Genomic DNA, 23,974 nt, shown 5'->3' with positions numbered 1-23,974 from the left:
TACATGTGTCATCATTATGCATTAGTTTATTATGATAGGTGGGGCAATGCTGTAATGACATATTTGTCTTTGTTGCTCATGTGAAGCTAATATAGCCTTTCATAGCGTAGTGTCATGCCTTGAATTTTATAGCACCTCCCTCTTAACAAACTCAGTGCGTCATTCATTAGGCTTCTTAGATCCCTTAGCCTGTGTTGTATTGAGTTGTGCTCATTCCTTTTAAAATTGAGAATTACTTTAAAAGTATTTAAAACATTCATAAATTACTGTTTTAGTGAGATATCATTTATCACTTAGCTGGATTAACAGAACACACAGTACATTATGTTGGCAAGGGGGCAGGGAAAGAAGATGTTCTCATACATGTCCGGTGGGAGTTAAATTGTGTAACCACTATGGAGGATACTTTTATAATATCTATACGTACACATAAATATATACTCACTTAGATACACTCTTTGAATCAACAGCTCTATTTCTAGGAATTTGTGCTGTGGGTATTATTTTTTCTTTATTTTTATTGTTGATACTATTGCAGATGTCCCCATTTCGCCCTCCCCGCCCCCCTTCTCTTCTGCCCCCTCCCCCTTCCCTCTAGCCATCAGCACCAATATGAAGGGTCTTGGAGATTATCATTAAATAAAAATAGCAAGTTGCTACCATTTGTGTTTAAAATGGGAAAGAACATAAGCGTGATGACTTGTTTATGTGGAATATCTCTGGATGTGTACATAAGAAATGATACTGCTTACCTATGGGGAGGGTTGCTGGGCTGCTGTGGGCAAGGCCAGGAGGGGGCTTTTTGCATTGTAAACCCTATTTTGTACCATTCCAAAATTTTAATTTAAAGTTTATTTTAGGGGAAAAAAAGCACATATGGAAGTGATTTCCGATCTGCCCATTCGAAGTTTTAAACCATTATTGAGCACACTGAGGTTCTATTATTCTTGTTGTGAACTCTGTATGCTATGAACTGTATATGAACATACATGATTATATGTAATATTTAAATTAATACTCATTTATATGTGACTTGTGACTAAAAGAAAAATTATTTTTCTGTCTGCAAACTTGATAAATTGTTGAGATTTTTAGTGTAGTCAAGGATAGTTATTTATCTTAACTTTATGTAAGTTTTTTAAAACATCTAGTATTTAAAATACACTCATACTTTTAAACACACACAGTAGTTTTAAAACATGTCAAACCATATATTGCTTAGGGATATGTGAATTTGTAGTAGAAGCATAAAGAAATGTGAAGACATAATCAACACTAATTCAGTGGGGTCCATGGAGAGAGGGCATATGGGATGGAATTCAGGAGGGGTGGCTGCATGGTTGTCACTGCATTTTTCTTTATCTTCTTGTGTATCTCAAATCTGGCATAGCAATCTAAAGAGTTAATATGTGTTTCTAACGTACTGCTGGGATATTACAGTCAGAGCTCTGTGAAATCATAAAAAGGTGCAGAAGATAACCTTTCCTTGTTCTCCGCTGAGGGTGGGCCCCACAAAGTGTTTATAAAAATGAATGAATAGGCATAAAAGCCCCTTGAGCTGCTGGGATGGTGGCTGATGGGTGGTGTGATCTTCTGGTGCATCAGCTGTGCCATGGGGCCCCAGGAAACGGGTGGACATAACTGATGTCTCCCACCTTTCAGATGGGTGGGGGAAAAGGCACCTCGGGAAGTTTCTCAGTGACTGGAAATAAACTGCAAATAGGTGATTGGGTCTATGATAAAATTCAGTTCCCACCTGTACTCCAGAGCACACAGCTTGAAAAAGATTTTTTTATGGTTTGTGGTAAGACCAGATGTTTTCTTTATGTGTCATACTCAACGGCCCGCTTTATAAATACTGTATATTTGAGAAAGACAGCCAGTGTGGGTGTAACTCTTGAGCCTGCCCTTAGCAATGCTGTTGCTGGCTGTCATGTATTTATTCCCAGCCCAGGAGCCAGGTTATATGGGAGCAACTGGAATGACTGGCGTTTACTACTGCCCACTGTCAGTAGTAGAACAACCTTTGCTTCTATAGGGTAGCAGTCAATCATGGCTCACACCTTTACTGTTTAGAGATAGAATGAAAAGAGTGTGGGAAAATAATAAACAAGGCTATTGTACAACAGCTACAAAAGATGTGTTACTATATGGAGACAATATATGAATAATATGCTATTGTTGTCAGTTACCTCACCATATATAGCCAGCTAGAACAGTGTTCAGCAAAAATATGATGTGAGCCACACATGTAATGTAAATTTTTCCAATAACTGAATTAGGCATCCATTTTTAAAATTAAATATTTAGTTCCTCAGTCTCACTAGCCACACTCCAAGTGCTCACTACAGTGCGAAGCTGGAACTTATTTATACATTTCTATATTAGATTCCTTTTTCCTGATTCCAAGACTCTGTCAATATGTTTTTGAGAGTACATAATAAAGATCAGATATATTCTTACTCTTGAGTCGATTAGAAATGAATAAAACAGATGTATATATTGCTTTGGGTTAAATTAGTTTTCTGAGTGAGTCTTGCAGCTATTTTGATGAACCTAGTTCTGAGAATCTATAAAAATAAAAGCATAACATTCTAGTTAGACTGGACATCCTTCCAGACGACCTTCTGGACGAAGCTGGGGCTTGAGAGAAGCCTGGGTCCCGGGTGCCGGAGGGAAGCCAGTGCTGGCAGCCGGGGAAGGACGGCCTACTCTTGCATGAATTTCATGCATTGGGCCTCTAGTTCAGATATAAGATCCAAGATTTAAGGTGAATAAAATTCTGGATGATAATTCTTTCACATATATACTTAAGCTCAGGTAAAAAAAAAAAAATCCAAGAAGCTCTTACTTTAAGAAGTAATAGCTAACTTTCCAGTTTTCAGAGAAAAATAATACATTTGGGCCCAAGAAAGAGTCCATCCACAAAAAATCAAATGGAACTTCAAAAAATATAGAAATATAATTTCATGGTTTACAATCTCACAAATTCGTTAATAAGGGGATGGGTAATTTAGCTACTGAATCTGAACTAGGAGAATTTGAAATTGAGCAAACCAATTTGAGTGTAGATTTTGTTCCAGATTTTAGACACCTCCTATGTCACGCAGGAGGATGTTGATGTAGAGATGGACAGCCGTTCACGTCCAAGGTCCAGGTGGCTAGGAGAGAACTGCTGGAGGAAAGCCCAGGGGTGTTCCCCTTGTTCCCCATCAATGTGGCTGCGATGAGCCCAAAGAAAGGGGGCCAAGGCTCTTGAGTGTTCCCATCTCCCTGCTGGTATCTAGTGAGGGTGAATCAAGTCCTAGGAAATGGACTTAAACTCACAAACTACCCAGAATTCACAGGGGATTCCTGAAATGGTTATTAATAATGTACAGACACCCTGACAGGCTGTTTTATCTGTCAGAGTGAGGGGCAGGGAAGGCACCGACACTGATGGGAATGCGCTTTTGTGGGATCAACCCTGTGAACCACTCTCATTCAGCAGGGGAGTGGCTAGCTCTTCTTACCTCATCCCCGCCAGCTGCCACTTCGCTCTCCTGCCCGGTGAAACCTTCACGCTGACTTCATAGCACATCTCATCAGACCAGCCATGGTGTTTCTGTGACAGGTTTGCATCAGCATTCCTGTCAGGCACTCACTTGGGCTGACAGCAGCCCACACTCCATGGTGGTTCTGACAACCACTCGGGCAAGGTAATCCTTGTTCCCATTAACATGGAACCATGACGGGAGTAGTCAGGGTTTACACATGTGGGCTGTGTGTATTTGTGTGTGTGTGTATGTGTGCATGGAGGCAATTTAACATTGCCTTCTATGGCTCTTAAAAGAAGTTCAAAAACTAGCTTTTCTGATAAACACATGCATATAATGGAAAATAGGGAAATGCACAAAGGACAATATAATCTCCCTTAATCCACCTCTTCAACATAATCACTGAAGGAGCCGGTCTTCCTCCAGTGTTCAAAAATAATCCTTTATGAAAAAGTCCACTGACTTTGTTTGAAAGGTAAGGTGTGTGTGTGTGTGTGTGTGTGTGTGTGTGTGTGTGTAATTTTTTCCCCCATCATAAAAACAAGCAAACCTATTGCTTGTAGCTTAGGGGACCTGTGCTCAGTGCTCTTGGATTGAGGATAATTTGGCAATGGATTGCTTATACCACAGAGCTTCTATACATACCATTTTTCATCTGTGGGGACTTATTAAATGGGCATTCATTAAAGCCTCATTGTCTACATTTTATCCACTTGAAGAGATTGCCCTCTACCCCGTCCACTTTGAAACAGTGTTTTTTTTACACTGCTTCCACTTTGAGTTATCTCCCCATTGCAAGCTTTCTGATGTTCCAGTTGCTGGCTCTGGCCCTTGAGTTCAGCATGGTGTTTTTCTAGAAAGTCAGTTTCTTACAATTCTGTTTCTCCTGCCCACGGCAACGGGCAGGCAGGCTTTGCAGCAGCAGCCGTGGCCCATCAAGACCTGATCCGGTGGCCACCGAGACCCCGGCTCCCGTGTCCTGGAGGCCAGCCCTCCCTTCCTGGGGAGCTGAGGCTCTTTGTTCCAGGCTGCCACGTGGGGACCTGCTGTTCCAAAGAGGAGGAAGAAGAATGCTGGTGCTGTGCATTTTGCCCATAATTGCCTTTTGGGCATTGGTCTTGGGAAGAAAACATGAAAAAACAAATGTAAAAACGGAGGGTGACAGTTGGGGTCTCATTAGCTTAGAGTCTGTCACAATATATCTAGGAAAGAGGCTGTGGCATGTGGCAGACTGTGTCTGAGGAGCTGACACAGTGTGTGTGTGTGTGTGTGTGTGTGTGTGTGTGTGTGTGTGCGCGTGCGTGCGCGCACAGACTGCACGCCCGGAGGTGGGGCAGGCATTTCAGGCTTTGCCATATAATTTACTTGCTTCAGCTTTAAAAAAAATTGTCAGGTTGCATCAGCCTTGGGGTGTGGTGTGTGTGTGTGTGTGTGTGTGTGTGTGTGTGTGTGTTTTATGGGTGCTTCTGTGAATCTCTTTAAATTTCAGCTTAGGCTTTGTAGAGGGGCATTCACTGTGAAGAATAAACATGTTATGGCTTTAAAAAACATTGCGGCATAAAATACATACAGTAAATGCCTCCAGTGCACAATCTTCAGAGCACAGCCCAGACTGAAATGAGAGCATTTCTGTACTCTAGAGATGGCGGTGGTGCTGGTGGTGGTGGTGGTGGTGGGGTGATCTGAGCATTTTAGGAATATTTCAGGGAGCCACACCCCTGCCCTCCCTTACCCCCCAGATCTTCTTTTCCTACAAAGCTCTGAGAGGAAGTCTGTGCCTTGGTTAAAATTTCCACCACCAACAAAAGTGGTTTTAGGGCTGAGATGTGTGTGCACCTCTTTTCACCTCGACGAAGCCGAGGTTGGCAAACAGTGAGTGACGTCATGGGGTCAGCAGGGCCCGAGCGAGATGGGCGGGCATTTGTTGTCTAAAGATTCCTAGGCTGCGAGCACCTCCGCGCGCTGTCCCTCCCACCTCCCGGCCAAGTAACTGCCGCTCGACTGCTGCCCCGGAGCCCGCGGCCTGGAGCAGATCCTGCAGCAGATCCTGTGGGAGCTGTTGCTGCCGGACATGAGCGCATCCTCGGGCCACGGAGCAGCTGCAGATGGCCCTTCGGACCCGCCACACTGCCCGTGCTCTGTGGCCTGCTGGCCTCGGCCACCGATCCTCAGACCTGCCAGTTCCCGACCTGCAGCGACTGAACGTCCGCTGGCGGAGGCCGGCGGCGGAGCACCGGAGAGCCTCAGTCCCTGGTGCTGATGACTCCAGCGAGAGACAGCGCACAGTGTGAGCCCTAGCCTGGCCCAGCCCTCAGCCTCTACTTTTGGAAGGAAGGCCCGGAGGCCTGGCCTCAGCCCATGCAGCTTCCTCAGCACAAACCCCACAGTCCCCACGTCCCTGAGAGAGAGACGGGGCTATGCTGCTAAGTGTAGCGGTGACCTCCCGGCCTGAGGTCTTCCGACCCCACCACTGGGAGCTTCTTGGGCTTCTGGAAACCCTTGGTGAGGTGGGCTCGCCCGGGCTTCTCTTCTACACCCTGCGCTCTGACCACCCTGGCCCCTTATCTCCGCACTAATGGCTGCCTCCAGCTCGGATGTTAGTGCCCAAGCTCACCACCGCCTTGCAGACTGATCGCCTTGCAGACTGATCGCTGTAGATAAGGCGAAGGCCTGTGAGGCCCGGAGGCCCTGGATGAATTGCTGGAGTCAGAGATGCTTGTCATCACCTCCCAGCTCTCTGGGATCCTCACATTCTGCCTTGGGGTGGCTGGAGACATGGCTCTGGGTGGTGCAGTACGTGTTCATATGCTCTGCAGCCTCACTTTTTTTTTTTAAATCAAAGTCAAGAGCAAGGCCTTACTGAGGACTCATCTCCTGCCCACCTTGCTGCACACCCTTTCCCCCATTATGGCTGCCGGCCCCCTTGGGCCAGCTGGATCCGGAGGACTGGGAATCAGAGGAGGAAGAACTGGAGGTTGGGCTGGTGGGAGAGATACCCAAGCACTTTGCTGTACAGGTTGTGTTGGCACCCCATTAGCCCCCTGAGACGCCCTTTAGCCCGCTGATGCCCCTGCTGGAAGAGTCCTGGCAGAGACAACCCACACCAGTGCCAGGCTGGGCTCCTGGTGCTGGCTGCGCTGTCTGATGGAGCAGGTGACCACATCAGGCAGAGAGTGCTGCCCTCACGACTGCAGATTGTGTGCAAGGGCTTAGAGGATCCGTTGTGCATAATGCTTTGTTCCTTGCCCTGGGCCCGATGGCCTCCTATCGGCAGTTATTCAGAGGAGGGGATGCCACGCTCCTTGCTGAGCTGAAGTCAGTGGCTCCTGGGCACCCACACCACCTAGCCAGGGCCTGCTATGCTAATTTCGTGGAGAACCTAGGGCTGAAAGTGCAGCCCTACTTCTGGAGCTTATGGAGTGTATGATGCAGCCCCCTGGGCGCTGGCCAAGGAGCTGGCTATGAGCATCCTGGGGGCCTTGCCATGGCTGCATAGGCCTCCTTGCTGCCCTACTTCCCCACCGCCATGGAGCACCTGCGGGAATTCCTGGTGCTAAGTCATTTGGTCCTTCAGCCTTGCGGATCCAGAGCCTGGAGACACTGGGTGTACTGGCATGAGCAGGGCTGGTGGGGGGAGACTGTGAGGCCCCTGGCTGGGGAATACCACCAGCTGGGCTTGAGCCTATGTGACCAGGTAGAAGACCCTGATTTGAGGTGCTGCACATGCAGCCTGTTTGCAGCCTTATCAGGGCCGATGGGTGAGGGCCTGGCACCCTATCTGCCAGAAATCCCCACACTCATGCTTTTGTCATGCGTTCCACTGACGGCCTTGTACCTCAGAATGACAGCAGCACAGCTCCTTCCTTCCGTTTGATGATGAGAGCGATGGGGAGGAAGTGGAAGAGTGTAACTCAGAGATCTCAGGGTGCAGTGTGGAGAATGCCTTCTTCGATGAGAAGGGAGACACCTGTGTTGTCCTGGGGGAGATCTCTGTGAATGCCAGGGTGGCCCTCCTTCCCTACATGGAGAGTGTCTTTGAAGAAGTATTCAAAGTTCTGGAGTGCCTCCACCTGAATGTGTGAAAGGAACCCTTGAGGCTCCAGGACAGTTCTGCTGTGCACTGCACAAGGCCTGGCAAAGTGCCCCTCAGAACCCAACACTGCTGCTCTGCAGGCAGCCCTGGACGAGGGGGCGACGTCCTACATGCAGGCGGTAACCAGGGAGCGGGAGCGCCAAGTGGTGAAGGCCGTACTGGAGGCCCTGACGGGGGCTGCGCGTCTGAGGGATCCTCACATTGCAGCCTCCTGGGCACCTTACTGAGCTCTGCAACATGCTTAAGGCCATGCTGCAGAGGAAGAGCCTGTCAGGGCACTGAGGAGAAGGGGCGGACGAGGACCAGGCTGAATATGACGCCATGTTGCTAGAGTAAGCCGGTGAGGCCATCCCTGCCCTGGCAGCTGCGAGAGGGAGATACTTTTGCCCCCTTCTTTGCTGGGTTCTTGCCATTATTGCTCTGCAAGACGAAACAGGGCTGCACAGTGGCAGAGAAGTCCTTTGCACTGAGGACGCTGGCGAAGTCCATTCCGGGCCTGGGTGCTGCCTCAGCCCAGTTTGTGTCCTGCCTGCTCCCCGTGCTGCTGAGGCCGCCCGGGAGACCGACCCCCGAAGTGAGGAGCAATGCCATCTTCTGGCTGAGCCTGGGGGCTGCCCTGCCCAGGAATACTTCTCCAAGCTGGTGGGGCTCCTGTTGCCCATGTGGGCATGGGAGCACCAGGATTGTGCCCATGATAACATCAGTGGGGCACTGGCCCACCTACTGATGGCCAGTTCCACAAGGAGACCAGAGCCCCGGGTGCTGACTGCTCTGCCGCACACACACCCTGCTGCCGAAGGAGGACTTGGAGGAGTGGGTCACCATAGGCTACCTCTTCAGCCTCCTGTACCAGGGCAGCTCCGACCAGGTTGTAGATGTGGCTCCGGAGCTCCTGTGCATCTGCAGCCTCATTCAGGCTGATGACAAGATCCCATTAGACGCCAAGGCTACGCTGCTGCTGCTCCTGACCTTCTTGGCCGAACAGCACACCGGCAGCTTCCACTCAGCACTGGACTCACTGCCTGGCGACAAGGCCCAGGAGCTCCAGGCCATCCTGGGCCTCACCTAGACTGTGGGCTACAGCTGGGCCAGAGAGAACAGCCTGCCTGGGTCCCAAGACCACCTCTTAGCCAGTTCCACCTCATGCCTTACTGGATTCCGGAGTCCCAGCCCTGCCTACTGCCTTAGGGAGCTGACTCTGGGGCTGGATCTGCTGTGTTGCAGGACAATACAAATGGACCTGTGACAACATCTGTAATAATAAAAGTGTAATATGCTAATTAGACTGGACAGCTGAACGACCTTCTGGACTGCATTCTAGACGAAGCTGTCGTGATGGGGGCTGAGGCAGTTAGTGGGTGATCAGGCAGGCAGGCGAATGGTTATGGGCGATCAGGCAGGCAAGCGAGCATTTAGGAGCCTGTGGTCCCGGATTGCGAGAGGGTGCAGGGAGAGGGTGCAGGCCGGGTGGAGGGACCTCCCCTCCCCCATGTACGAATTTCATGCACCGAGCCTTTAGTACTGTAATAAGGGTAATTCATGTTCTGCTTAAAATAAATAAATAAATAAATAAATAAATAAATAAATAAATAAATATCCACAGACTGGGAGCCAGAGGCCTGTGTTCTGGACTGGTTCTGTCACTAGCCCGCCTAGCTCACTGTGTTTGGGTTTGATTTCTAAAGTCTTGTTCTATAATTTGATGGCAGTATGATTCCAGTGGAAATACGGCCTGTTATATAAAACCAGTGAACCCCATAACCCCAGAGTTCAGCCAGGAAACTTCCGTGATCCCGGAGCGAGACCAGATGTTCCTCTTCTAAAAGACATTTTACAGCTGTTCGCTGGCCTCATTCTGCCTCCTCGGAGGCAGTGGCCCGGCCACTCAGCAGGCTGCATCAATGCTTGTAGAGCCCTTCACCAGTTCTGGTCTAGGGTTTTAAATTTTTTTTTTTTTTATATTTTAAAGTACATGTGCTTGGTTTTCAAAACCACAAATTGTGGATACTTTGTCCAAGGGACCTTTGGCCAGTGGGCCAATTGTTCTGATTTAGCTGTGCCACCTTGCTGTCCCTGTTGTTAAATATTTTTTAATGTGGCCCCTAGGCCCTCAGAGCATTTAACAAGAACCCTGGTATAGCCCCTCAAAAAAAATGCTATTTCCTTTTTTGACTTCCCTGCTGCCTGCAGCAGCTCAGCAAGGTACCACTCATGAACATAGTCATGTTTCATATGAACAAGACCTTCACTCCTACGAGCTGGGCAAGACCACAGGCCGTGGGAGACCCGGGGATCTCTAAAGAGGGCTGGTCTGCTGTCAGGGTCTGTCTGCCTTTGCTTCTCCCAGCTGTGTCCACAGAGCTGCAAGAAATCCCAAGAAGAGATTGTGGGTCACAGCTCCTTCCACTGCTGCCAAGATAATTGGAAATTTGTGGAGATGAGGTGCTTTTGACGTTTGGATAGCTTAAGGCAGCTTGGCTAAAGTAAAGTGAAAATCAGACTAGATTTCAAGCATCTTTCCCCCTCTGAGGTCTTGGGGAGGGGATTGGAGGGTGGCCCAAGTGCCTTAATTTACATGGTCATTGCTTCTATTCTGAGGTTCAGTGGAACTTTGGAGATGGAGCTGATATTGATTTGCTACTTGCATTGGCTGTCTCACCAAGGCTACCATTTGCATGGTGCCATCCGCGGATTTAGAGCTGCTTTGCTGGATTTGGCTCTGCCACTGAGGAACATAGCCACCCTCAGCAGTACAATGGCTGTCATGGAATCATGGCTGTTGGTGACAGGGTTTGGGGGCTGGGCTGTTGGAGCTGCTGCTGTTCACCTCTCATATGCCTCAGCCTCTGTCTGCCACTTGCTCTGATTCTTGGCTTAAGGGCAAAGGTCACAGACTCAGATGCCTACAGGGCCAGGCAGGTAGCATAAATGTGTACATTGGGCCAGGGGCAAGATAAAGATAGTAGAGAGTAGTGGAGACTATGGCAGAGATGGCATGCTCCTCATCCAATAAAGATGTTTATTTTTAGGTATGTGATGTGATGTCTCTTAGAGAAGTGTATTTAGCAATAATTATAGGAAGATTAGAAAGGTGTACCACTAAAGGCTTCAGGGCAAGTTACATTGGAACGGTACTCATATACACACCCAAGAACCAACTTTTAGGTATTCAAACTAAAAAACAAAAACAATAAAACCCCAATAGGCTGTATATTTAGGTTAGGCACTGAGAATTTGTGACTTCCAGTAGAGTCTTATAAGAAAAAGAAGCATCTATTGCACACCTACCATGCGACAGATAATACACTGGCATTTAGTGAGCATCATCTCACTCAATGCTCACAGTAATCCTGTGAATTAGGTCTCATATATTCAAATTTTTAGATTAAGAAATGTGGCACAGTGAGGACAAATCATTTGTTGGGAGTTTTACTCAGTAGGCATTAGGGTTTGATACCCTGACTTCTGCCTCTCAGGCCAGACGCTCTTGCTCTGTGCCACAGTGTGGCTGGGATCTGTGGCCTCTGCTGCCCTCTGGTCCCCTCCATTGCCACTGGGTGCATTCTGCTCTCTCTGGAGACTGACTGCATGCTCTGGGCTGACCCTTGGACTTCCTGAGGTCCAGGTCTTCATCTGCATCCTGTGATCCCGCTCCTGTGGTGGATCTCACCGCAGCCATTGCCGCCCCCTCTCGGTCCCAAGATCTGGTTGCCTGTCTGGTCTGGGGTTTGGATCCTGCTCTGCTCGGTGTAGATGTCTGCTAGGCATGGGAATGGACTTCAGCCCATAGGCTGCAGCCACAACCTCAGGGCCTCCAGACCTACCCCACAGGGCCCAGGCCGGAGGGGAAGACAGCTGCTCAGATCTCATTTCCTGAGATCCATGATCTGCCCTCTGTGAGGAGGGCTTGGAGGTTGACAGTGTGTGTGTGTGTGTGTGTGTGTGTGTGTGTGTGTGTGTGTGGTGGGGAGCGGGGAGTGGGGAGGTGTATTCACTGTTCAGGGCTGTATTCTCCTTCTCTTTCACATACTCATATATATATATATATATATATATATATATATATATATATATTGATTGATTGATTGATTTTTTACAGAGAGGAAGGGAGAGAGATAGAGAGTCAGAAACATCGATGAGAGAGAAACATCGATCAACTGCCTCCTGCACATCTCCCACTGGGGATGTGCCTGCAACCCAGGTACATGCCCTTGACCGGAATCGAACCTGGGACCTTTCAGTCCGCAGGCCGACGCTCTATCCACTGAGCCAAGCCGGTTTTGGCATACACATACTCTTGATTATAAATAAATTAGAACATTTGGAAGGCAGTAAATTTAACACCTCCTCCTCGGGTGCCTTAGAAATGCTTTCCTGAACATGAGTAATGAACAATGGTGCAAAGTACCAGAAAAGGACTTTCCTACTTGCAGGTGTATTTTTTTTTTTTTGAGGGGTCAGGTGGATGTCGGCTGTGGCAGACAGGCATTTTTATTTTCAAGTGTGGGTTGTAGTTTTGCTCAGAAAGCAGTGTTTGGGGTTACTGAAGGCAGAGTGCACAGACCGAAGCCACCAGGCTCTTGAGGCCTCACTCAATGGGACATCCTGCTCTGGGGACTCCTATTGGTAGGCTCTATTCAGACAACATGTTTATGTCCTGTGGGCCATTTTCTGGTGGAGGGGACCTGGGTTCTTGTCTCCCCTCTGCCACTAAATAAGTTGTGTGCCCTTGACAAGCTACTGACCTCTCTGAGCCACAGTTCTCATATCCTATATAATAAAAGTGTAATATGCAAATCAATCAAAAGGCAGAACAACCGGTCAGCGGGGGGCTGAGCCAACCAAGGCGCGAGCCAGCAGGCAGAGGGAGGGGATGGTGATGAGGTGGGGGGTGGTGATGGCGACCAGCAGCGGGGCGATGGGGGCCAGCTGCCATCCCCTGATGGCCCGCTTGGCTGCCTCCCGCAGAGGGAGGCCAGACTGCAGGCCTAAGCCATCAGTTGGACATCCCCCAAGGGCTCCTGGACTGCAAAAAGGTGCAGTCTGGGCCGAGGGATTCCCCAAGTGCACAAATTTTCGTGCACCAGGCCTCTAGTTTATGTAATGAGGAGAATATGATAAGCTTACAAGGTCTTTTTGAAGATTAAATGAGATAATATCTTTTTTTAATTAAATCTTTATTGTTCAGATTATTACATTTGTTCCTCTTTTTTCCCCCCCATAACTCCCCTCCTCCCAGTTCCCGCCCCACCCTCCACCCTCACTCCCCACCCACTGTACTCATCCATAGGTGCACGATTTTTGTCCAGTCTCTTCCCTCATCTCCCACACCCCTTTCCCCCCCAAGAATAGTCAGTCCATTCCCTTTCTATGTCCCTGATTCTATTATGATCACCAGATTATTTATTCACTTGATTCTTAGATCCACTTGTTGATAGATGCATGTTTGTTGTTCATAATTTGTATCTTTACCTTTTTCTTCTTCTTCCTCTTCTTAAAGGATACCTTTCAGCATTTCATATAATACTGGTTTGGTGGTGATGAACTCCTTTAGCTTTTCCTTATCTGTGAAGCTCTTTATCTGACCTTCAGTTCTGAATGATAGCTTTGCTGGATAAAGTAATCTTGGTTGTAGGTTCTTGGTATTCATCACTTTGAATATTTCTTGCCATTCCCTTCTGGCCTGCAAAGTTTCTGTTGAGAAATCAGCTGACAGTCATATGGGTATTCCCTTGTAGGTAACTGAGTTTCTTTCTCTTGCTGCTTTTAAGATTCTCTCTTTGTCTTTTGCTCTTGGCATTTTAATTATGATGTGTCTTGGTGTGGTCCTCTTTGGATTCCTTTTGTTTGGGGTTCTCTGCGCTTCCTGGACCTGTAAGTCCATTTCTTTCACCAGGTGGGGGAAGTTTTCTGTCATTATTTCTTCAAATAGGTTTTCAATATCTTGCTCTCTCTCATCTTCTGGCACCCCTATAATTCTAATGTTGGTACGCTTGAAGGTGTCCCAGAGGCTCCTTACACTATCTTTGTATTTTCGGATTCTTTTTTCATTTTGCTTTTCTGGTTGGGTGTATTTTGCTTCTTCGCATTTCAAATCTTTGCCTTGATTCTTGCGCTCCTCTGGTCTGCTGTTGGGAGTCTGTATAGTATTTGTTATTTCAGTCCATGTATGCTTAATTTCTAGTTGGTTCTTTATCATAACATCGAGGGTCTCATTAGATTTCTTGAGGATCTCACTACATTTATCGGTGGCTTCTAGACAATTCTTGAGAGACCTTAAAAGTGTGGTTCTGAACTCAATATCCTCCATTGAGAGTTTTGTCCTGTTTCTTTGTCTCCGCATTTTTTATGCTTTCTTGGTGCACCCCCTGGTGGTCTTTGTGCTCAGTCTTGTTGTAGTTAAGCCTTGATTGTTGTCGGCAATACCGGGGGTGATTTGACCTCCAGGCTAACTGGCTATGAGAGTCCGCTGTGTCTGCAGTGGGAGAGCTTCTGTGCTGGATCTCTAGGGCGGTGCTAATCTAGCGTTTGCCTGAGGCTATCCGGCAAATAGCTCTGCGCAGGGCTTGGGCGGGGCGGGTCCCCAGGGATGTACAGGGTGGGCTGGATTGAGCAGTTATGGCTGCTCTCAGTTCCATCCCTAGGGGCTGTGCCTCACAGAGTCCCAGGAACTGCTGCAAACCTCCGAGAGAAAGCTGCCTTCGAGTTCCGACCGAAGCCAGACAGTCCCGCTTCTCCCGTTTGAGTCTGGGTCCCTAGAGACTCGCCCGGATCTGGAGCTCAGAGTCTGAAACTCCATCCCGATTGAAAACAACAACCGCGCCCTCCGCCGCCAGCCCGCTCCGCTCGCACTCCGCACCTGAGTATTTCACTTCAGCACTGCGCCTCTTCTGAGTCTGGGTATGATATTCTCTTTCCTCCTAGTTGTAGAATTTCCACTCAGCCAGCCTTCCTGTGGTTCTGGATGATGTCCGTTCCGTTGTTTAGTTGTTTTTTGAAGTGGTTGTTCGAAGCAGCAATCTCCGGCATTAACCTATGCCGCCATCTTGGTTTCTCTCGAGATAATATTTATAAAGAGCTCCTGTGAACTCTGAAATGCTATGAAGTGTCAGTTACTAGAAGCATCAGGTCCGTCACCACAGACTTTTAGGCTTGAGTTTAATGTTTGTCAACATTATGAAGGAGGCAAATGAATCTTAGCCCCTTCCCACTCCCTCTCCTGTGTCAAATAGCTCTGTAGTTTGCAGGCTTGTTTGTCCCAGAAAAGCAGATTCCTCACTGTGAAAATATTCTTGATGCTCAAACATTCCTTAAATCTTTCATCAAATTCAATTATCCTTGTGTTTTCTCTTTTCCTAAGCCCACGCCTGTGTTGAGCGATGTATGGCTACACAGGATCACGATAAACTTCTTTACAGGGATAAATAGGGAGGCATTCTTCCCAGTGTATTTACTTTATCTCCCAAGAATAGAAGAAAGTAGTTTTGCTAAATGAATGAATTTCTAATGGTGAACTACCATGAATCTGACACAAGTTTGTGGAGGGAAAGGACAGGCCCCTTCTGGTGGCTTTTGGGGCAGACCCTCTGGATGGCACCTCTTTGACATGGCTGGTGCTGGCCAGCAATGTCTTGTTAACTTATCGAACATATTTTATATGGCATTTGAGTTGGTTAATAAGTAGTAATAGAATAAGAATATTAAGAATAATACAAATAAGACTCAGGTCGCCGAATCCGGTTTGGCTCAGTGGATAGAGCGTCGGCCTGCGGACTGAGAGGTCCCAGGTTCGATTCCGGTCAAGGGCATGTACCTGGGTTGCGGGCATATCCCCAGTAGGAGATGTGCAGGAGGCAGCTGATCGATGATTCTCTCTCATTGATGTTTCTAACTCTCTATCTCTCTCCCTTCCTCTCTGTAAAAAATCAATAAAATATATTAAAAAAAAAAAGACTCAGGTTAAATGGAATGTCAAGAACATGGGGACAAACTGAATGCAAGCTTGCAGGTTGTATGACTTGCACAATTGTTGCGGGTGGGTCATGCATTTGTGAGCTTCCTGGAAGGCAAGTTGAAAAAGAAAATTAATCTAACCACGAGAGAAAAATTTCACTGGTTACTATGGAAGGCAAATATTTCTCAGTGCTTAATTTCACCCTGGGGCTGCATAGACAGTAGCCCCAAGAACATCTTATAGTGAAACTGAAGCAGATTCCTCGCCTCTTGTTTCTTGGCATCTGACTTCCAGAACCTGGTGTTAGCCCACCACTTTGGGTCAGTGTGGTCCAAACACACAGCTTTCTTATGGCCGTATTGACTTTGGTTTGGGACAGTGAGAACTAACTTTAGTTCTGCTGAGCCAAAGGGCACATGATTTTTGAAGAATGCTCCAAAGATAGCACATAGTGTTTCCTTCTATGCCTGGGAAGAATCAAAGAAGATGGGCCACATCTTAGTCCTGGCTTGAATTTTCTGAGGACATTTGAGCAGCTCTGATACCCCTAGGGAATCATCAGTCACTGCATGAGTAATGTGGGAAGCTAAGCCAGACCTCAGCTTGGTTTTCTGTATAAAAATGGTCACTTTGAGAAGGGTGGGGAAGGTCACTGGCTTGTCAGGAGGAGCTTGGTAGAACCTGCTCTTGGAGCAAAGTCCAGCCTACTGTCTTGCGTGAGCAAGTCCTATGGCCGTGCTTGTGGGTCTTTCCAATTCCCTTTGGGGTAAATGTGCATTGTTTTGGGTCCTCCAGGGCTATGGCAGCCTGTTCACAACATTGAAGGAACCCCAAGTTAATAAGCTCTAAGTGCAGACTAGATTTTTCCCTTGTGCATTAATTACAGCACTTGAACATTTTTTTTAAAGTAAGCAAAACCAAAGAAATATAATTTGAGTGACTGAAATACCTTTACTTATTTTGGAAACAATATGCAAATGTTGAAAAAATTAAAAAGAGCCCAGTAATCTCCTCCTATGGCTTTGAGAAATATTTTTTTCATGCTTGCCAAACAGATGTACTCTCAATAGACACAATACAAAAAACTTAGATATTGCCCTAGCTGATTTGGCTCAGTGGATAGAGTGTCGGCCTGTGGACTGAAGTGCCTCAGGTTTGATTCTCACAAAGGGTACATGCCTGGGTTATGGGCTTGATCCCCAGTACAGGGTGTGCAGGAGGCAGCCGATCAATGATTCTCATCATTGATGTTTCTATCTCTCCATCTCCCTTCCTCTCTGAAATCAATAAAAATATATTTTTTAAAAAACTTCGATATTAAAAACCATTTATGATTCTACTACCCAGAGACAACTGCTGTTAACATTTCCCCCTGTATTTATATCTAAAGCCATGTATATTTTTATGTTGATATTTATATCTCCATAGATAAATAGGAAGATTAGTATGAATATCAAGATATGTCCCAGCAGTCTTTTAAAGACTATTGAAGATTCCAGGATCAGAGGGAATATTCCAGACATGCCACTGGGGAAAAGCTATAAAGATAAAGAGGATCTGGTGGATCTTGGCTTTACTTCCTGATAATTTAGAGCCTCATATTTTCTCATCTTTGAGATCCATATAAATCTTTCCTTCATCTGCTATTGTAAGGACTTAAAGATGCAATGCACATGAGCATGGATGCCTGGCTGTTATTGTTGCTATTCTGACTATGAGTAAACGGAGTCTCAGAGCAGGTAATGTGCGTAAGATCACACAGCTAGTGGTAAAGACAGGATTTGAACTTGAGTTTGTCTGGCTTTGGAGCTTATGTTCTTCATATAGCATTAAGTCACTGGCTAAAAAGATTATTTTTATCCATGTGTCCAGCATATTTTATTTGCTCTACATCATATGGTGTAAGGAGTAGATGCCGATGCGTAGGAGTTCGTACTGGCCGTTTCTGGCAACTTCGAGGGAAGGGAAGCATTGCGTTCTCTCGTTGTACCACTCCCCTCTTGTAGTGACATCCACAGCTGGTGACATCTGCAGATAACAAGGGAGGAAGGGCTAATGTGTGTATGTGTGTTTTTGCCCAGGAAAATGGCAATGGATTTCATGCTTTAGGGGTGCTGACTACTATTTAGCAATGAGGCTTTTTCCCACCAGATTAGGAAACAGATGTTTTCTGGTCCATTGAGGAATTTTAAAGGCTGGAAATACTTAAGAGTTATTTTCCATGGCTGTTGCCCTCAATTCTTGGATTATGATTGCTCTGGCTGGAGTCCAGTGCTCTAGAGCTTTTAGTCTGCAGACACTGTTTCGTGTATTTATCCTCCTCTGCTCAATGTGACCTTTAAATCCTTAATTCATGGAAGCATAGTTCAGATTCAGGAACTGGGATTATTTTTGCTCCTTTTAACTCTAATAACTAATGTATCAGGGTCCTTGCCTGGTAATCTGTCTTGCAATCATTTTTTGTTATTATTATTATTATTATTATTATTAAATGTATTGTAGTGACATTGGTTAATAAGATTATCTAGGTTTCAAATGTACATTTCTATCATGCATGATCTGTATATTGCATAGTGTGCCTACCACCTAAAGTCATAATCTTCTGTCACCATAGATTTGGCCCTTCCATCCCACTTTCCTCTGGTAACCACCATACTGTTGTCTGTGTTTGTGAGTTTCAGTCTTATATCCCATATATCCCACATATGAATGAAACATATGGTTCTTAAGTTTTTTTGACTGACTTATTTCACTTAGCATGATATTCTCGAGGTCCATCTATGTTGTCGCAAATGACAGTATTTTATATTTTCTTATGGCTGAATAGTATTCCATTGTATATAAAGGGTGTTTCCAAAATATATATACACTTTGAATAATTATTCATTTCAATGGGTTAAATCTGAAAAGAAAGAAATATCAATTGAGCCATCAGCTGTTAAAGTGTGTCTATATTTTTGGGGGACATCCTGTATATATACCACATCTTCTTTATGCAATCATCTATCGAAGGACACTTTGATAGTTCCCATGTCCTGGCCACTATGAATAATGCTGCAGTGAACATAGGGGTGCAAATATCTTTACAAATAATTTTTTTTCAAAAAGTTTGGGTAGATACTCAGAAGAGGGATTGCCCTCATCACTGCTGGTGGGAATATAAATGGGTACAGCCACTGTGGGATCAGTCTTTACTGAGTTCAGTCAGAATCTTTGACTTGTCAGGCATTCCCACTTTCTAAGGTGGTATTTTGAAATAATAAAAACAAAATCACGTTAGCTAGAATTCATTGACTACTCATTCTCTCAGTCAGGATGGGATAGGTCATGATATAGTAAAAAAAGAACCCCCAGATCTCAGTGGCTTAATACATTTCTTTTCTTGCTCATGCTCTAATGCCCTTTGTGGGTCTGTAGGGCTTTCTGTTCACCATTGTCACATAGTGATCCAGGGTGATGGAGGTGCCATTTTCATGCTTCCATGATCACCATAGTAGTGGGAAGGGAATGAATGTATCATTGGCTCTTAAAGCTTCCTTGGCCAGCACAAGCACACGACCAAGACTTATTTCAAATGGAGCTAGAACGTGCAATTCTACCATGTTCCTGGAAGGAGAGGAGAATCATAATACTTGGGAACCGCCCTAATGACCACCATTCCTTCTAGGTACCAGACTGTGTTAGGTGCCTCACATATGTTGTCTGTCATCTTCACCCCAATGCTGCAAGGTAATGTTCCTATTTCCATTTTATAATGTGAAAAGAAACCCATAGAGGTAAGATGAGATGCCCATAGGCACACTGTGGTGGGACTGAAATCCAGTCTGTCTGATACTGAAATTTATATACTTCCCTCTATGTTATACTGCCTTTGAGAGTTTAGACTTTCACCTTTCTCCCTAACTATACATTTCCCATGGATAATAATGTTGTGAGTTAATACTCCTCCTGTGATAGATTTTTAGAGGCCCTGTGATTAGGGAAAATTGCCTTGGGAGGCTGATGGCCCCATTAGAGTGTCCAGCTGGGAGCTGGTCTACTGAATCATGTGTGTAGGAATGTGGAGAGTCCTGAGGTGACTAAAGAAGTGGGGATCTTTGGGGGCAGTCAGAAACTGGACAAATACTATCCTTGGTCATTGGACCTAAGGATCACAATGTGACTGTTATACTGAGGCTAACACACTGATTACATTTGTCTTTACAAAGGGAGCTTTGTGTTTTATATATGTAAGTGACTATTTGTATATGGTCTGGATTATAGAATTAAAGTGGTCAGTGGCTAGAAAGAAGTATAGATCTGGTCTCTTCTGGTGATAGAGATAAGAGTGTTCTCTTTGGCAGACAGTCTGTACCAACAAACTTACAACCTACTGATGTCCAAGATCACCTTCTCTGGTTCTCATGATGACTAGTACCAGGGAAATAGTGCCACTGAGGTGGAAGTGAGTGAACTTTGGGATTTTGAGGTAGATCTTGAAAAGAAATTTTCTGCTTGAAAAAACACTCAGAATTATAATGAAGTGGGGATAAGGACACATATGTAATAACTTAATCAATAAAGAAATAAAAAAAAGAATTATAATGAAATGAATTTGAATTAGTTGATTAGTGTCTCCTATCTGGTCTCCTTCCCAGCTTCTCCTTACTTTATAGACACTACTGCTAATGTTACCTAAGTTAACTTACTGATAACTTATTGTCACCTGCTGACTGGATAACTTCTGATGGCTTCTCATTGCCTACAGGATAAATGTCAAACACCTTAGCAAAGCACACCTAGCTCTTTGTGGCTCTATCTTTACCTACTAATAAAATATTCATAATGTGTATGCAGCGGTGCTGTTCAGGAAGTTTCTGCATAACAGAGGACCAATTTTTTTTAAAATCCTCACCTGAGGATATTTTTCCATTGATCTTTAGAGAGAGTGGGAAGGAGGGAAGGAAAGACAGAAACATCGGTATGAGAGAAGCATATCAATTGGTTGCTTCCTGTACATGCACCTTACCAGGGCCCAGGCTAGGGAGGAACCTGCAACTGAGGTGCATGCCATTGACAGGAATCAAACCTGGGGCCCTTTGTTCCACAGGCCTACTCTCTATCCACTGAGCCAAACTGGCTAGGGCCAGAGGACCCATTTTTAACTACCCCCCGCCCCAAACAAGAAGAAAATTCCTGCTAAGAGGGTATAGAGAAAAATTCAGTCTTCCTCTTGTGTTTTTCCTTTACTCTCACACTACTCATACTCATAATGCTGCTGAGTCCAAATGTGTGGGCTCCCCTTCCACCCCCCACAATAAGCAATTCTCAGACACCAGCTTGTTTTCCTATAATGTAACTCAAATTTGACATTATTTGCTTGAAGATAGCATCAGACCCCACAAGCAGAGGGCTCAGTCTCATGAGACTGCCAATCACAAGTAGTAGATCCCCAGGTTACCCAAAACTTCTGCCTGACTTGGCTACAAATTGGGGGTTCCCATGACCTCCTTCTCTTTGGATTTGATTATTTGCTAGAACAGCTCACAGAACCCAGGGAAACATATACTTATCAAGGATTTTATAAAGGACTAGGGGCCCGGTGCACGAAATTCGTGCATTGGGTGTGTGTGTGGGGGGGAGTGTCCCTCAGCCCAGCCTGCCCCCTCTCACATACTGGGAGCCCTTAGGCGTTTACCCCCATAACACTCCAATCGCAGGATCGGCCCCTTGCCCAGGCCTGACGCCTCTGACAGAGGCGTCAGGCCTGGGCAGGGGACCCTCATTTCCCCCCATCACTGGTTCTGCCCCCAGGCCAGGCCTGATGCCTCTGGCCCAGGCATCAGGCCTGGGCAGGGGACCCCCAGACCCATCCGATTGCTGGCTCTGCCCCTTGCCCAGGCCTGATGCCTCAGCCAGAGGCGTAGACCCCCATCACCCTCTGATCACCTGATCGGCCCCTTGCCCAGGCCAGACACCTCCGCCAGAGGTGTCAGGCTTGGACAGGGGACCCCCATCTCCCCCCGATCACTGGCTCTGGCCCCCGCCCAGGCCTGAGGCCTCTGGCTCAGGAATCATGCCTGGGCAGGGGACCCCCATCTCCCTCTGATCGCTGGCTCCACCCCCCGCCCAAGCCTGACGCCTCTGACCCAGGCTTCAGGCCTGGGCAAGGGGACCATCATATCCCCCCAACCCCCGGCTCAGCCCCCTGCCCAGGCCTGATGCCTCGGCCAGAGGAGTTGACCCTCATCACCCTCCGATCACCAATCACCGGATCGGCCCCTTGACCAGGCCTCCGGCCTCTGGCAGAGGTGTCAGGCCTGGGCAGGGGACCCCCAGCTCCCCGCGGTTGCAGGCTTCACCCCTGCCCAGGCCTAACGCCTCTGGCCTAGGCATCCGGCTCGGGCAGCGGGGACCCGCAGCTGCAGCGGCCCCGCGATCGTGGGCTCTGCTTTAGGCCCAGGCAAGGGACCCCTAGCTCCCGGGACTGCCAGCTTCGACCGTGTCCAGCTCCCATCGCTGGCTCCACCCCTACTTCCTGCTATCACTGGCCAGGGCGGCAAAGGTGCCTAATTCTCTGATCATGGCTGGGGGGCAGGGCAAAGGCGGCCCCAGCGCCGCCTTTGCCCTGCCCCCCAGCTCTTAGCTCCCCCCTGGGTTTCTGATCACTGTCAGTGGCAGGGGGCTTCTTCCTGCTTTCCCTTTCGCCTCCCTGCATTGTGCCTACATATGCAAATTAACCGCCATCTTGTTGGCAGTTAACTGTCAATCTTAGTTGGCAGTTAACTGCCAATCATAGTTGGCAGTTAATTTGCATATAGCCCTGATTAGCCAATGAAAAGGGTATCGTCGTACGCCAATTACCATTTTTCTCTTTTATTAGTGTAGATATGATGAACAGCCACATAGAGAGATCCATTGAACAAAGTCTGTAAGGGTCCTGGTGCAAAAGCATCTGTCCCTGTGGAGGCGGGCTGTGTCACCCTCCCAGGACGTGTTTGACAACCTAAAAGCTCTTGGTACCTCATGTTTTCTGGATTTGATGGAGACTTCATCACATAGGCATGATTAATCATTAACTCCATTTCTAGCCCCTTTCCCCTCTCTGGAGAATGAGGGGTGGGGCTGAAAATATCAAGCTTCTAATTATGGCTTGGTGTTTTTATTGACTAGCCTTCGGTCCAGGAGCTATCCAGGAGTCACCTTATTAGGACAGGAGATACTGCTATCACCTAGGAAATTTCAAGGGATTTAGGAATTATGTGTCAGGAACCAGGGTCACAAATCAAATATTAGAACAAAAGGTGCTCTTAGTGCTCATATCACTTAGGAAATCATAAGGGTTTTAGGAGCTTTGTGCCACCCACTCAGCAATATGCTGCTCCTGTGGAGAGAAGCTAACTACAAGAAAGATGGCGGACATGGAGTAGTCCCTTTAGCAGTGGTTCTCAACCTTCTGGCCCTTTAAATACAGTTCTTCATGTTGTGACCCAACCATAAAATTATTTTCGTTGCTACTTCATAACTGTAATGTTGCTACTGTTATGAATCGTAATGTAAATATCTGATATGCAGGATGGTCTTAGGCGACCCCTGTGAAAGGGTCGTTCGACCACCAAACGGGTCGCGACTCACAGGTTGAGAACCGCTGCAGAGAGACAGGGGATTCAGAGTTTTATAACCATTCATTGACTGTGTCCAACGAAGACTGAGGGCTTTTTCTGGTCTAAAAATAAGCCAGAAGTAGGCACCTCATTGTAGGCCAGCCCTGAGTGATTACTGAGAACAGAGGATCTAGATTCAGTCATTATAGGGGACCTCCCTTGGTCACTGGTCATTGTTTATGGTGTTACCATGTACGTAAGGAAGACTAATTGGAAACTAATATCATAACCTGCTCTGTAGCCTGTATGGACACTATCCATTTATGGATATTAAATATTTTATGGCTCCCATGGACTAAACCATATTTTATCATATTCTTCAAATGTTAAGTCAAAAATAAATTATTTTATATATAGTCTCCCAGATTGGATATGGCCTCCCAAGTGTCAAGATTCTGCAGCTTAGAATGGGTAGGTCTGGTGAACAGCTATCTTTTTGACTCATAGATGCCTTTTTTTTTAAAAAAAAAAATTAAATTTATTATGTTGACATTAGTAAATAAGATTATATAGATTTCAAGTATACAATTCTAAGATACATCATCCGTATATTGCATTGTGTGCCCATCACCCAAAATCAAATCTTCTTCCATCACCATATATTTGACCCCATTTATCCTTTACTCCTCCCCCTCCTTCCCTCTGATACCACCATATTGTTGTCTGTACCTATGAGTTTTTGTTTTCTTGTATGTTCAATTTTATATCCCACACATAGTGAAATCATATAGTTCTTGACTTTCTGTGT

The 23,974-nt window shown here is 46.5% G+C and overlaps 1 protein-coding gene and 1 pseudogene across 2 annotated transcripts in view; both read left to right on the top strand.

Moving 5' to 3' along the window:
* Positions 1-23,974, top strand: part of FRMD3 (FERM domain containing 3) — a 240,329-nt gene that overhangs the window by 64,710 nt on the left and 151,645 nt on the right. The gene's annotated exons all lie outside the window — the stretch shown is intronic.
* On the top strand, positions 3,728-8,905 carry LOC132212659 (importin-4-like; annotated as a pseudogene).

Source organism: Myotis daubentonii, chromosome 11 (assembly GCF_963259705.1).
Source record: "Myotis daubentonii chromosome 11, mMyoDau2.1, whole genome shotgun sequence".
Classification (NCBI taxonomy): Eukaryota; Metazoa; Chordata; class Mammalia; order Chiroptera; family Vespertilionidae; genus Myotis; species Myotis daubentonii.
This window is presented reverse-complemented; position numbering and strand designations above follow the sequence as displayed.